The following is a 16,143-nucleotide window of genomic DNA, read 5'->3' as shown; positions in this document are numbered from 1 at the left end:
TCATACAATCTGGTCTGTTTGTTCTGTCTCTCCTTTGGTTTCAAGGCATCATATCAGCTAATACAGGGGTATCAAACTCAAGGCCAGGGGGCTGGATCCAGCCCATGGGGTGCTCATATCTAGCCAGCAAGACCACCCTAGAAACAGTGAAGCACCAGCCTGCAGTTTCTCTGCCAGTGAAAACAGACCTCGGGAGGCTGCAACACCCCCTGCAACCCTCGGACAGTGAAAATGGAGCTCAGGAGGGCCGCACAAGGTCCTCCCGAGCTCCATTTTTGCTGTCCGAGGGTTGCAGAGGCCACTGCAGCCTCCCAAGCTCCGTTTTCACTGGCAGAGCCTCTTGGCCACCACAGATGCTCCTGACATGAGTGATGTCAAGCTGGCTATGCCCACCCTGACCATGCCCTCCTGGCCCCCAAGGTCAAACGCAACCCTGATGTGGCCCTCAATGAAATAAGAATTTGACACGCCTGAGCTAATACTTTGGGGGGAAAGTATAATATAGCTCAATAAAGGAATAAATATTCTCACATTATTAATGCTGAGAAATTTCAAATTGTATTTATCAAAAATTAAATGATATCATTCAATAATAAATTCAGTTTACCACAAGAGTTTAAGATGGCTGTCCATTATACTTGTGTTTCAAAGCTCCAAAAACATTTTTAGTATGGCCACTCTAAATTCTGTGCAGCACATAATGACTTTGTTCAGTTTCATATGTTACAAATTTGCTTAATTATTCACAGTGCCCCATAGTACAGAAACTTCCAGAAGAACATGACATTCATATATTAGAATATATTGGCTAGACTCTAGCTAGACAAGGTTTAAAAAAAAAGACCAAAGTTCTATCAAGTTATAGAGACTTTTAAAAACAAACCTACTTCCCATTCACAAGTGCCTGAAGTTATTTTCTCTATGAAGCAATTGGTAATGGTAATACTTTTCTGTGTATTGAATAAATTGATACATAAAGTGTGGTCTCAATTAATAAACACTTTCTAGATGAATAATTACTTGATTGTAGATGAGGTACAAACTATGTTTGTATAAAACAACTCACCAAATCAGCTGCTACGGAAAATATTTTCTACATCCACCAGCAAGGCATAGTCATAGATGGTCAGTAAAATGGGAAGCAATCATATCTGATCAATTCCCAGCCATTGCCAAGAGGGCCAAGATGCTGTTATTTCTGAGAGATTTTTTTAAAATGTTTGCCTAAAGTATAAAAAAAACCCACAATTTAGTGCTTCAACTAAGAATATCACTAGTACAGATAGCCTACTAGTAGAGCTCTGCCAGCTCTCTGCTCCTTTCTCTGCTCCAATCCAGAGTTCTGTAATTGGCTGCAGAGACCTTTCCTGAAGTCTTAACTAGGGCTTACTGCGGGGGTAAGGTTTATATTGACTGCGCATGTAAAAATCAAGCTAGGGGTTACTTTTGAGATAGGTTTTATTTTCAGGGAAACACATTTATAAACTTAAGATACAGTTACAAATTATTTGCTTGATATTTTCCATTGGCATTTTCAACAAAATGTTTTAAATACTAAAAAAGTCAGCATTGTAAGACATATAAGGATAAATCAAAAATAAATAAGTCTTTCATGGACGTGAAAATTATAGAAAGCCAAGCTATTCCATTTGAACCAAAGTATACTAAAGTGTTGGACCTGCAATACAGAAAGCTCTCAGACCCAGCTACAAATCTTCACTTTTCCTATGAATTTATTAGGCTTATTACAGATAGTTCTCGACATACAACCATTCATTTAGTGACCATTCAAAGTTATAATGACACTGAAAAAAGTGACTTATGGCAATTTTTCAGTCTTACAACCTTTGCAGCATCCCCATAGTCACATGATCAAAATCCAGATGCTTGGCAACTGGTTCATATTTACGACAGTTACAGAGTCCTTGAGCCATGTGTTTACCTTTTGCTACCTTCCAACAAACAAAATCAATGGGGAAGCCAGATTCACTTAACAGCCATGTTGCAACTTTACAACTGCAGTGATTCACTTAACAACTGTGGCAAGAAAGGTCAGGAAATGGGGCAAAACTCACTTAATTATCTAACTTAGGAACAAAAATTTTGGGCTTAATTGTGATTGTATAATGAGAACTACTGGTGTTCTATCAGTCTCAGTCCCCAATTACTCCACAAGTGTTTCTGACTCCACCAAGCATGGCTGTTGTTATATGGAGAAATGAAGGATATTCTTTTCACGAAAATCATTAATTTATCTAACCTTGTACTGTTGATAGTAACTGACAGCAGCTTTATAGTTTCTGGCAGGCCCTTTCCCCACCCTTAGATTGGGATTTACTGCAGGCAATTTACCGAGGTCCAGCTCTTAAAATACAATCTGATAATGGAGGTAAAACACTTTGAACTAATGCAAAATTTGTAGTCCAGTTAAACTTTTGAGCCAAAAGTTTAACTTGTGTTTTTATCGTTAAAAAATAAATAAATATAAGGGACTGGCAACAATATTAATTTCATAAAAGTTCATCTTCCATAATGTGTGCAGTTGTATCAGAATATGACAGCTTGGCTTTCAGTTGCATGATGACAGAGAAATAAATAAATGCTATGGCAGGTATTCTTGTGTGTTTCCATAAGATCTGAAAGTTTCTTCTGAAATTGAAAGCATGCATTAAACCAGGGGTGTCCAACCTTGGCAACTTTAAGACTTGTGGACTTCAACTCCCAGAATTCCTCAGCCAGCTGAGGAATTCTGAGAGTTGAAGTCCACAAGTCTTAAAGTTGCCAAGGTTGGACACCCCTGCATTAAACCAACTTTCCTCAGTATGGATTCACTTAGATTAATTAAAACTGCCATTTTTATGTTAACACAATAATAGTGGAACATTTGCAATATATTTGAGGTCTAAATAGTAAGAAACTAATTCATTCAATGACAGAATAGCCTTAAACCAATGTCTTAATAACCACTTATTATTTAATATTGAAGGAGTGGCTACACCACCAATATTTCCCCAACTAACTTCAGCTTTTTGTTTTAGCATTGTTTAACTGGAAGCTTTTCACTTGAAGAGGAAAAACTAATTGTGCATCCTAGTCAGGTCATACAGTATTCCACAGCATCCTATGATTACAAAGTGCATGGAAAGTTTGGCCTAACCAGAATAAATCAATTTCTTAAAATAAAATTAAGAAAGCACCAACTTTGGCCACCCAAGAAGAGGATGCCTTAAGACAGCCTTTTCCAAGTTAGTGCCTTCCAGATGTTTTCTCATATCTTCAATGACCATTGCAAGCTTGTGTCCATCCTCTAACCATGATTTTTCTCCACCCACTACTGTGAATAAATATAGCAATACGCAAAGTTGGTACTGTAATTTCATGAGTTGCCAGAATTTCTTAACATCAAATGAAAGCTACTTCCCAATATTCCGTAAGAAAATTGTTTTGCATACCTCACCTGTAGTTTGAAAGAAACAAAACATCAACCTGCACTCTCCAGTGTGTAATTCAACTGTTGGAAGAAGAAAATTGTCCGTAAATAAGAGTTTTAATAATTATTTTTTTCATTACAGGATATTGGAGGGGAGTGGGTTGAAATCCTTCTATCTCAAGTGATTAAAAATATGATAAAATGCTAGAACTGCATATGCAAACTATATACACATATATAGAGCATATGTTGGCCAGAAATCCACCCATATGAAGAAAACTAATTGGCAATTGGAGTAGCACAGCAACAGGTTATGTTCAGAATAGTCTATGCAGCTATTCCCAACATAATTCATAGCCCATAAGTAAATGTGTTAAGAGACACAAAACAACAAATTTAAAATTCATTTACAGAGCAAAAAATTTCCAACATAAAATACAGTAGAATAAATCAGCCTCTGCAACTTTTCCAAAATTTAAATATGGTAACAAATTTCATTATCTTAATACTAATCTCAAACGCACTACTCTAATATCACCTCCGCATCTCTAAACATCCTGAAATAAATAGCAAAATATCAAATATTGACTATGCTGCATAGAAAGATTAACATTGGAAAAGGCAACCTTCCAGACAATCTGGACATTTTGAGCTTGACACATAATAACCAATATTGTTTTTGTGCCAATACAAATGAAATGTATTAGTATAATATGCTGTAAGAAATGAATACAAAACCACTGTAGCCACTGCAGTACAGAGGCTGGAATTTCTGGAAACTCTTATAGAACAGCACATTGCAGTAGTCCAATCTACATGTGAATAGGATAGCAGTTAAACCTTTATGAAAAAGGGCCAGCAGGCACGCATCAAAACTCCTAAACCAAGCCAGGACCTCTACGGACTAACTCCTGTACCTAAATAATGATTCAGGACTTTCATAGTTGATTTGGCCTTTACAAGAACCAAAGAGAAAAAGCTAGGCATTCTCTGCATATAACCAACTCCAAATTGTCCATAAGCAGTGGTGTATTAACCATTAAGCAGACTAAGGGGGCACCACAAAGTTGAGAATGTGGCTTCATTTGTACAGTATGTACAATGTAGGGGGGCACCAAGATTTGTCAATGCTTAGGGCGCCAGTGAGCCTTAATCCGCCACTGTCCATAGGTCCTGTCAGGCATTAAACAACTCAGTGAAAAAGCAGATCCGTTAAAGTTAAAGGAATGTATATCCTTTCTTCTATTAGGATTGAGTATATACTCCAAATAATCATGTATCTATACATTAAAAATTAGCATTACAACGTACAACATTTAGACATTTCAGCATTGTAATACCAGTTTGTCTCTTCTCAAAAAAGAAATTGTTCCTATTATTAATTCAGTATTCTTTTAATTAAGTCTACCTTATTCATGGACTCATTTCAATTGCAGAGACTATTTGTGGGAAAGAAGGAAATTCTGCATCAGTTATCTAGATTGATTATTTGCTTAATATATTTCAATGAATTATTATTTCAAAGTTGTGTTAACACAATTTTATTAATACTTTACTATTAATAATAATAGTAACTTAGCAAGGGACATAAGAACAAAAAATGTTGAGTGTGGGATATTTGTTGAAAGGTGAGTTAAAAATCAACTAATAAGTACTGCCTTTTCAAGTTTTAAGGATGGCAAAGATGACCATCTATTTATGTAAGAAACCAACCAGGCATATAAGAGATTATGTGGTTTGATCATACTGCAGGTATAACATAATTTGAAATATAAATTGGGAGAGATTTCGTTACAAAACAAATAACTGTAGAAGAGGTGTTTTCTTCTGAAAAGCAAGAGAAAAGAATAAATATCCTCCATCTGTCCTGGTCCTGTTCATTGCCACATTTTTCAAGGTGGATCTTTTGCATTTTTGTTCTTTGCTATGTCTACTTTGTCCTTCTTTACTACAGCTGAGGAAAGTGGGTCTTAATTTGTAAGCCACCTCAAATCCATGTCACAAAAAACAGAGTTCCATCTCAATACCTGTTTTAGCCAGCCAATTCATTTTAACCAAAATGTTTTTCCCATGCTGGACACCTCTTTAAAGAGCTGCTTCATCAATGTTTTAACAGAAGCAAAGCACTTTTTCAAATGTTCACATAGACTAATGAATGAATGCAGAGCTGTATAATTACACCTTGGCAATTGCTTTCCATAATAATTGGAATGGAGAATTTACATTTATAATGAATTTGGGTCTGAGTAATCTTCAATACCCTGGGCAACTGAAAAGGTGTGACAATACCAAGAAAACATGGACCTTTCTGTATGAAAATGTGCTGAATTCAATTCTGTTATTGTAAAAAGACCAGATTGAATTGTTAAAAAAAGATTTGAAGAAGAATCCAAATTTTATTTTTCTTTGCTCAAGTTTATATTTGGGACAATATGTACACTGAGAGCTTATGCAATGAAGATAAATTCCTTGTGTGTCCAATTACATTTGGCCAATAAAGAATTCAATTCAATTTCAATTCAATATTACTCCCCTTTATATGACCCTGTAATCCCTGATTATTAATTGGGATGTTAATTGAAGAAAAGAAGTGGCTAATAATTTGCTGGTTTGTTTCTTTAAAACACATCCCTTTAGGATAAAAAAAAAGTATTTGTTAATGTGAAATACCTATTTTTGTGGTTATTGCTTAAGATATTAGACGTATCTGTAGACTTTCTTCTTTAGGAATTATGCATTTATTCATAATACATAAGAATAATAATGTATTAGGACATACAGTAATTAATGCCAGAAATTTGCTATGGGTAGGACATCCTTCTCAGTGATTCAGAAGCAAGAGAAGATGAGCAACTGCTCCATTAGAGATTTAGAGAGGATATTAATAAGTACAACTCATAAGCATTTTGTAACAGATTCATTCGTACAGGATACATACTATAGATCTGTGCTGCCTGACAGGGTTCATACCTCAAAGGAAGTCCCACATCAGACTTACCATCCTGATTTTCATTCTGATTTTTCTTTCACCTGTGCACTCCAATTATGGGGTCATTATATGTAGTAGAAAGAGGAACATCAGTATTCACCTGTCTTGCCTTATACGAAATCATGCAAACTGGGCAAACAGAAAATAAATAAGTCTGCTATATAAAGTTATCTTAGTGACTCCAAAATTTGGAACCAATCTTGACATCCCATTTTTTTGAGTGATTATTCCATGAGTATCTAATATTTTTGAGCAGCAAAGTGTTTTAAGGTACTTTATCCACAATGTGTAGCCAGATAGTATACAAATATACAAATAATATACAAGCATACTATAGTTGTCAGGTTTCCAAGTGATGAAATCCATTTAAAAAGAAAAGAACAAAGTCCATCTTCAAAAAAGATTTCTTTTATTTAGCAAAGCATCAAATTGGCAAAGTCCATGGTAATTCCGGATCTGACACAACCCAAAATTACCCCACAATATTACAAGTTAGAAATAACCCCAAAAGTCACATTCTCCAATAGAAAACACTCTCTTTATCTCCACTCCTCCCCGCTTAGGAATGTGGCAAGCCCGAAATCCTTCCCCCCATGACTGCCATAGAGAAAGTAAAAAGAATATATACTAAGACTAACTAAAATGGCTACACTTATGTCAATTTCAGGTTTGACAATAGTAGTATTATTTTTTGTCCTGTTCTGAAAGTGGAAATAATGTTCTTTATCAAAGATGAAGAAAGCTTAACTGGCTTTCTTCATCAGAAAGTCAATAAATTTTAGCAAGCTTAGAAGCATGTTGTTCCTCCAGAAATTATACAAATTAGTTACTTTAAAAAATTGCAAAATTATAATCAACACATTAATCCACCAATATATTACATACAGACTCTCCAGAAAATTTGGCATTGCATTACACATTCTTTGGTAGTATATTAAACCACCCAGATGCTACAATTAAATTATTCTAAAACTGTATATAGAAATGTTATATTACAATAATGAGATGAATTTCTAATGATATTATAAATGTATGAGATGAGTTTTATTTGACAAAAACTGCAATAGTACTATTTCTGAGATGAGCTGTCTCTTGTTAGATCAGGGGTATCAAACTCGTATACTCACAGCTTTGTCATGTGACATATCGGAACTTTTTTCCCCTTCGCTAAATGGGCGGGGACGGAGTCAGCAATAACGTATCCAGTCTGCAGGCCATGAGTTTGACACCCCTGAGATAGATGAACATTTACAGCAAGTTTAGGCAACCTGATATTAATTAGGTGCAATGGACTAGAATTCCAATAATCCAAAACTATTGACCAGTATAACTGAGTTTATAGGAACTGTATCCTAAAGCAGGGGTCGCCAACCTTTTGGACCTCAGGGACCACCAAACTCATAATTTTAAATCCCAGGGACCACTAACCGGTTCTGTGGGTGTGGCCTAATTTGTGGGTGTGGCTTGGTGGTCATGTGACTGGCTGGGCATGGCTAGTATGTAAATATTATAAATATTTATATAAATATTGAATTTTTTATAAAAAAAGAGCAACTTTTACCCAAAATCAGGCAAAGCAGGAAGGCAGACTGAGTTGCTCACAGAATCACAGATTCAGTCAGAGATCTATCTATCTGCCATCAGCTACCTGCCACATAAAATTTGCTTGCCGTGAGTCAGTCTTTCAGGGAGGTTCAGCTGTGCTTAAAAGCAGAACCAAAGATCTAAAGACTAGCTAGAAAGCAAGAAATGCAACCATTTCCTACTTCCTAGCTAATCTAAATATCCTGGAACAGCAGAACAGCTGATGGTCGGAAAAAGGAAAAATAGCAATTTAGCAGGCAAGTTTGCTGGGTAAGGAGTGAGTGGGCGGGGAGGATTCCTGCGGGCCATGTGAGTGGCACAGCCTTGTGTTTCTGTGCAGCCTGGATTAATTGCTTTGGGGAGGTGCTCTGGGGGTGAGATTTCTCTGTGGCCCACCAAAATTTTCTTGGGGACCGCTGTCCTAAAGTATCTGTAAGATATGGCAGTGCTTCTTGGGCAGTTCTTAAATAGGCAACATCCTATATGCAAAATGATCTCTAGTGATTACACACTAAATTCAGCATTCCAAACAGAGTGATAATTAATAGAACTATATATTTCACTTACCTTTACTAAATGCTTTCAGGGCTATATGAATATCCTACTCTATATTAGGCAAGGAGAGTTTTTATAGTTTAAATCAAACTGTGGGGCAAGTCACCTGATACCAATGAGGCTTATTTTCAAGTAAATTTGCACATGATAAGGTAGGTAATATGCATCTCACTGTATCATTAGTTGTGACCCTACCATGCCCAACTTTATCCTTTATTTATTAAATATATATACCACTCATCTCACTCTGAAAAATGACTTATAAACTAAGCTAGCAGAGTATTGGGAAGTGCCCAGCCTGGTAGGGAAGAAGGATCAATCACAAAGTTAATGTGGAGATACTGCACAACTGCAAAAGAGCTTGGATAAACATCACCCCTCCCCCAGGTTCCTGGAATCCTTATCTAATTGTTCTCAAGAGGCTGACAGGTCAGGGAAATTCCTGTATTATAAGCAGAACATAATAAAATAGTTAGCTTGAACTCTGCAAGTGTGGGTCAGGTAGTTCATGTCTGACAAATAGGCAGTAAATGTGATTTACAATCCTTAATTGGTAACTCTTAGCTTGAGAGTTTTTAATAAATTTCAATCTCATAGAAACGTACTAAAGAAAAGAGATTCTATATTTCCTTGCACAAAATAAGAAAGGACCATGTCAAGTCAACCTCCCTGCTATTTTCAGATACATAAATTAAAGATCCTTGAAAGCTGTCAGTATTTGCTTGAACATATCTCCAATGGATGGCAGCTCATCACCTCAACTATCTTCTTTGGTAAATGGTAAAAAGTAACTGTTGAACTATTTTTTTAATGTTAGGAAGCACTTACAAAAAGCACAGTGATTTCTTATTAGTAGACAGAGTATTGTAAAAGAAGTTACTGTTGAAATATGAAGTATTAATGTTTTTACCAATCAAAACAGTTTCTCAACACAATCAATTTATAATACTGGGTTGTGAAGGTTTTGAACTGATTTTTTAATTAAAGGGAGGCGTGGAAAATGCAGGCGACTATTAACATCAGTAAGTTTATTAAGAATTATGCTCACAAGGAACATCTCATTCATGCGGTTTTAAGCTTAAATCAATTTCAACTATTACGGTATAACATTAGTGAAATGTCCTCACCCCACCACAAAGCCTTTTTTTAGGAACCATCCCCATATAGTAACCTCTGTGTGTGTGTGAGAGAGAGAGAGAGAGAGAGAGAGAGAGAAAGAAGAGAGAGAGAGAGAGAATATAAATGCATGAAAATTCTGTTGCTGATCTAATCTATCTGGAAAAAGCTGGTCTGTAGATTATTGTTGTATTTTCCTCCATTGAAACAAGGGACATTATGAGCAAACAGCACATGAGCAAAGGTCAGCAAATGCAGGTATTTTGACCTACCTTGAATAACAACATTAACCTATCTTCTTGGATTCCTTTAACCTGCTTATAGCATTTTGACTAAACATCAGGGATGATGATGTTGCTTCTACTATAGTCAGAGAACAAAGCTAGCTCTTACAGCAGAGTATACAGTAAATCCAAGGATAAATTGTTGGGTATCAAGAAGTCATCCTTTTATTTTCCAAACCATGAGAAATCAGAACAAATAATCCAGTTTAATATGGTAATAATATAACAGGATCCAGTATCTTACAAGCAGACTTGCATGAGCATGATGGATTTTTAATCTGCCTAACACTTCACATTGTCAACATCCATTCTGGAAAGATGAAAGAACATCTGCAGATTCTGAGAGTGGATGGGAGCTGAAATCAACTTGCCTAGTTTCACTAGCAAAAGCACATAACTGGACAACAACCAATACATCCATTTACCACCCAGTAATAACATAAGAAAGCAAAATATGATCTGCCTAGATAACTATTTGAGTGTTACTCTGCAAGTTTCAAAACATTGATAATAATGTCTTTAAAATCCTTTGTAATCTTCTATTGGTTTAGTGAGAACAGTATTTGAAAATGATTCAAAAACCATTATTCCCATGGCTGACTAACTTCCTTTGAGAGCTTTGGTTTATAATACCTTCCATATTTGAAAACACTAAGCCACTTCATTTAAATGTATTTCATGGTATCTTTTCATTGATTCCTGTTCTGAGTGAAAACCATAATTTGATATAATTATTCTCCCAATATATGCTGCTATTTCAAAGGAACCAATAATTTCTTTTCAAGTTCTCTGGGGCAACTCAGACACTTGGCAAGATGAGATGACATGCCTGCATCATTGGTTTAGCACATTTTAAAAATATGTTTTAAAAAGTATAGATTATTCAGCAAGAACTGCATGAGCTAATAAAAAGCTCAAATCACAAAAATATCAAGCAACATATGATGAATAGAGCAGACTCATCTACCTTGACAATGAAGTGCCAAAAGGAGAAATGTCCTGCCAAGTAATAAACTAATACATAATTAGTGAGTGTACATCAAAGTACCTTGTGCCTCAAGGAAGTTACTGCATTGCCATTTGCCTGACATTAAGGTGGGAGAGAAAGGGGAGAAATGAGCTGGATTAAAGCAACTACCGGTACTACTATCTGGTTCAATTAAATTACATTTCTGAATCTAATCACAAGCGGAGGGTGCTAGACTATAAATCCTAAGCAAGTATATAAAAAGCATAAAAAAGCTTGTTTTAGTTCAATTCAACTCTTTCCAGACGTGCCTGTGATCACTCCATTACTCATATCCCATCATTCCTCAACCCAAGAAATTTGTCTTCACAGCACCAGTGTCAGCTATTTCTATTTAGTGTTGAGGAGGAAAGGAAACCTCATAAACTCTGGAGAACTTTTACTTTTCATAGCCAGATGGCTATGATTTGATTAAGTATAAAGCTTCCTAATAACCTTGGGGGTGGGGGGTGGGGGAACAGCTCAGTAGTCATCCCAATAGTTTGTCATTTCCAGATAGAAGTAGGAAAAAAATCCTCCCTAAAACCTCTCTAAAACATGCCCATACTGAGTCTGTGCTAAGCCTCCAATATACCATGCCATGGTTTACTAAGCAAACCACTATTGGTCAGGGTCACACCACAGTTCAAGCAACATGTTTGGCCACAAACTACATTTTGTCTGAGCAAGTTATGTAAACCCAGCAATTTCCTATATTCTTAACTCATCTAAAACCATTTAATAAGCTTAGCAGTGTTTTGACACTTTTCTTGTCCAAATGTGACAGTTTAGCCATTCAGCATAAAAGCTTTTGACTCATCTGGTATATTCAACTTTTCATTTAAAAAGGATCATGCTTCAAAATTGAGAAAAAAGAAACTGAAATTGGAAGGTCTTTTTGCATACTGGCAACTTTGCCAGCCACAAGTGGTTCTCCCTAGCATTTGAGAATATTTTTTCCTTATTCTTCAAATAATGTAGTATTGCACCATCCTTTAAGGTCTTTGAATAGTTTTACAGCTGTTAAGTTACTAATGGGAACTTCATGTGTTTGTGTCCAGCATAAGTGCTGTCAGGAAGGAACCAAATGTCAACCAGAGGTATGCAGCAGTAGCCATAAATATTCTTTTGAACATTTACCATCTGGAACCCTAGATTACAGCTTGACAAAGAGCTGGACTAGCTTAAGGGCATTTTCCCTCCCCCTCTTTTAAAGAAGTCCCATCAGGTCAGCGATGTAAAAACATGGTTTCACATTCAATTTCTTCTACTGTGTCTTATCAAACAGAAATACAGCACCCAGTTTTCTGGAATTTGCAAAGAAAATGATAAGACTGCAATGATTGGCACATTTAGCATCAGATGAAATTCCTTATACTGCTTAAATTTGCATATTCTGTTATGCCAGGGTGGATTTTTCTAAGTTTGAACTTTATGCATTGTGCCAGCCTTGTGACCACATGCTGAACTGTAAGGTGTGGGTTCTGGCTTATTTTGTTTGCACAATATGCTAGCCTTTAGTTAACTATGACTGGTGAATTAACAACAAAAGACAGTGACTCATAACTAGCCACATTGATCAACAAGGCAGTCATGTTTTAGCCTAGTGTTTTTTTGTAACCCAACCAAACACTTTTTTAAACAGAATGTTTTTTGCCAGACCATTTTTCAATAGAATTTAAAAAAAAAAACAAAACCACGCCTTAAGGACATGCAATAAGAGAATTACCTTTGCAATATATGACACAAGGTTAGGCTATAAATTTCAGCTGTCTGGAATACAGCTAGAAAGAAGTTACACTGCATCCGTGCACAAACTTCAGGCTGGTAATTTTACCATTCCTGCCCTCGTTTTAACAATGTGGTTATCAAATTCTAAATCTGCACCAAATTTAGGCTGTTTGGAAACAACTTACTATGTTTCTGTATATCTCTCATTGATGCATGGATGCCATACATTTACAAGTGATCTTCTTGTCAATGTTAGTATCTAGGAAAGTTTATATCACATCTTTGAGCTGAGTGGAAAACTAAAAACGTCATCTTAGTCATTTAACTCAACTAATTAGCAGTTTCTGATACAAACACAGACACATACTTCTGGAGGAGGTTTTTTTTTAAGGATATTTTCTTGCAATGGCATGCATCAAAAATTAAAGCCAACAAATATATTTGTAAGGGGAGGCTGATATATCAAGTTTCACCTTCAAGCTGTATGGATTCTTTGATGTTTGGTCAAATGCCAGAATCACAAATCATTCAACAGACCCATATCCCATAATCTAGCTGCCCCAATAATTTTTCGAAAAGTACACAAACTTTAGCATTTCATGCACAGCAAATTCAAGCTACGAAAGCACAGAGAAGTGAGAGCCTTTCTTCTGCATTCATGAGAAAATGCAGGAATTATATACATTCATCTTTGTGGGGAATTATCATTTAGCAGCACATTAATAGGTACACTGGCTTTCACATTCTCTACATGAATACCTACCCTAATTCTAACCTGTCCAATTAGCATCCCTGAGAATTCTACTTAAGTAGCTCTCTTCACCTCTTGAATCCTCTGCAACCGCCTGTTTAATGAGGTATTAGAACACCTGAAGTGAAACCATTGCATCACAAGACATCTAGTGGAAGTTCAGGTAACCAGGCATCCATGGGCAGTTAGGTTTCTGCTTCTTCTTTAATCACATTTAAAAAAAATCTTTCAAGTTTAATTAACACTTCAGATAGCTTGCTTAGAATCTATAAATAACCGCTAGATTTCAATGACTGTTATGATACTTAGTTTGCAGCCACTGGTAAAACTTTCACAAATAGACCTTCATAGGAATTACATCCCACCGCTGTGTCGCAACTGCGCGGGGGAACTACTCCCAGCTGCGGGGCGGTTGCTGTCTTTAGCGTCTCCTTCCCTTCGCGTGGAAAATCCACGCGGAAACTCTGCCAAAACCCTGGCATCCCCTCCACTAGCCCTCTTTTCTTTTCTTTTTTTTGTCTGTCTTACGGGGAACACTCTTACTCTCCCCCAAAGTCAAAGAACAAACAAACGCGCGCTGCTCTACTGCCAATTTCAACAGCCTTTATAATTCCCCTCTCTCCAAAAAGGCCCCTTTCCCGGAGAAATATAACGCCTGGGGACGACCCGGTTTGGAAAACTGCCTGCGTGCAGTCGGAAGACGTATCGCACCCCAGCAAAACCACTGGCGAAGTGAACTGCTCTTTCACCACCCCCACCACCCCGGCCCCGCATCAGAAAGCTCAGAAAATTACACAGAGAGATCAACCGGGGAGCGTGTGCACGCGGGAGACACACGCGTCGTCCACTCCCGCCCGCGGGCGCGAGAGCTTTCTTAATCGACGCCTTCCCTGGCCTGACCTCGAATCGCGTCGCGGACCGCGTTTGGTCTGCGGGGACAGGCAGGCATCTCAGGCTGCCCAACCTCTTCTCTTAGCTCCCCAGCGGCGGCACTGAGGCGGCGTTTGACAAGTGGACCACGCGCGCGTCCCATTCAAACAGGAAGGGTGGGGGGGGAGAGAGAGAGAGAGAGACGGGAAGGAGATGAGGGAAGAAAAAGGGGGACTCGCTCGACGCCTCCTGCGCCCCTTTACCTGGAGAGCATCTGCTGCTGTGTGCGGGGGGAGGGAGAGAAAGGCGCCCTCTTTCGCGCCCCGGTCTTTTCCCCCCCTCCCACCTTCCCAAGCGAGGGAAAACAAAAAGGCACCTTGGCTGATGAAGTTGGGAAGGGGAGACCACACAGCTCCGGGTCGGCAGCCTTCGGCTCCCCTAATCCCCACTCGAACGAGATGACACGCTAACCCCGACCATCTGTTGAAACACGTCCTCGACCCTCTTGGCGCGGCGCTGTGTCAAGACGCGGCTGCCCAATCGCCGGCGCTGGGTGGCTCCGGAGGCCAGGCGTGAGGGGTGGGTGGGGGGGGGGAGGACGGAGGGAAAGCGCGAGAGAAACAAAAACAGGCCGGCGATCGGAGCGCGCCCTCAGCCAAGTAACCTGAGAGTCGCCGCAAGAAAAAGGCGGCTGTTAAAAAGAAAGTGGGCGGGTTTTTTTTGGGGGGGGGGGGAACCCGCCTCCTGCTGCCGGGGCGGTCGGCGGTGACGCGGTGGCGTCTCCCCACTTTTTGCATTCCCCGAGGATCCGCCGTGTTCGCTGCACGAGAGAAAGAGCGCGCGAAGTCCTGAGCGGCCGTGGGGAAGTGCGGAAAGTCCACTGAGAAAATGACCGGGGTGTATGTGGGAGGCCGGCGGTCAGGGAAAACGTCCCTATGGGGCAGGAAATGAAGAACTGGAGGAGAAGCTTGTCCTGCTGCTCTTTTGCACCAACCTGCGATATTAGTGTTATTACAAAATCCCAGTCCGCTTTCCCTGCATGACCGCGGGCGATGCATCCTGATCTTCTAAGTGAAAAAGGGGGGGGGATCAAAGTTGGCTCCCTGCCCCATATACAGGTGTAAATTCAACGCGATGCGCTCCCATCGGGACTGATTTCTGCAGTGGCATTCCTTTTTCGTAGGATAAGCGTTCCTGAAGTCAGTAGGGCTCGTTTTGGGGATCAGTTTACAATTACACCATTGCTCTGTGCACTCATTGTACCACCAAGGGGCTTTATCTGACGGGGGGGGTGTCAACCAGTCGTAATTCCGGTACTTATTTAAAATTAAGCAAACAATATAAGTCAGTTTGCTGTTGTGGTTAAGGCTAGAAATGGGGGGTGACTGTATTTTAGTCTTCCTTGTGAAGAAAAGCTACCTATGTAATTTTGGAGCCATCTCTCTGTCTCTTACTTGAAGGCATACAATTGAAATAACGTTCAGGGAAAATTACTGTTGCGGATTCTTGTGCGGGATTGCAGCCTGTGATATTTATTTGTAAAGCAGAACTAATCATCCTAATATACATTATAAAATATGTAAACCAATAGGATCTTTTTGACCTGCTTTCTAATGCTGTAATCTGATGTGGACTTTTTTAACAAAAAAAAAAAAGGCTGTGGGATTTTTCTTACATTCCAAAGTGTCTTAACACTTAGGTTGAATCTGCATTTTACATGATGGTAACTGTTGAATTTCTTTGAACTGGGGAATTCTAAAAAGAGAACTGTCATTAAAAATGCAAATCTAACTTGTACATGTTAACTGTTTTAGATGCTTTGTGCAT

General features: G+C 38.5%; 1 protein-coding gene across 3 annotated transcripts in view; it reads right to left on the bottom strand.

Moving 5' to 3' along the window:
• Nucleotides 1-14,994, bottom strand: part of SULF1 (sulfatase 1) — a 118,787-nt gene extending 103,793 nt beyond the window's left edge. The window contains exons 1-2 of one of the 3 annotated variants that reach the window (XM_087961825.1): nt 14,693-14,813; nt 3,453-3,511 (exon numbers count right to left, since the gene is read on the bottom strand). The gene's annotated coding sequence lies outside the window, so the exon portion shown is untranslated. Of the gene's footprint in view, nt 1-3,452; nt 3,512-14,692 lie in introns of all 3 variants that reach the window. The other 2 variants (XM_087961824.1, XM_087961827.1) reach the window with 2 other exon arrangements.
• Nucleotides 14,995-16,143: the final 1,149 nt, after the last annotated feature.

The sequence above is a fragment of the Notechis scutatus genome, chromosome 3 (assembly GCF_049901735.1).
Source record: "Notechis scutatus isolate UNSWTSFEM ecotype Mainland chromosome 3, rNotScu1.2, whole genome shotgun sequence".
Taxonomy (NCBI): Eukaryota; Metazoa; Chordata; class Lepidosauria; order Squamata; family Elapidae; genus Notechis; species Notechis scutatus.
Note: the sequence above shows the minus strand (reverse complement) of the source record. Positions and strands in the feature narration are given on the sequence as shown.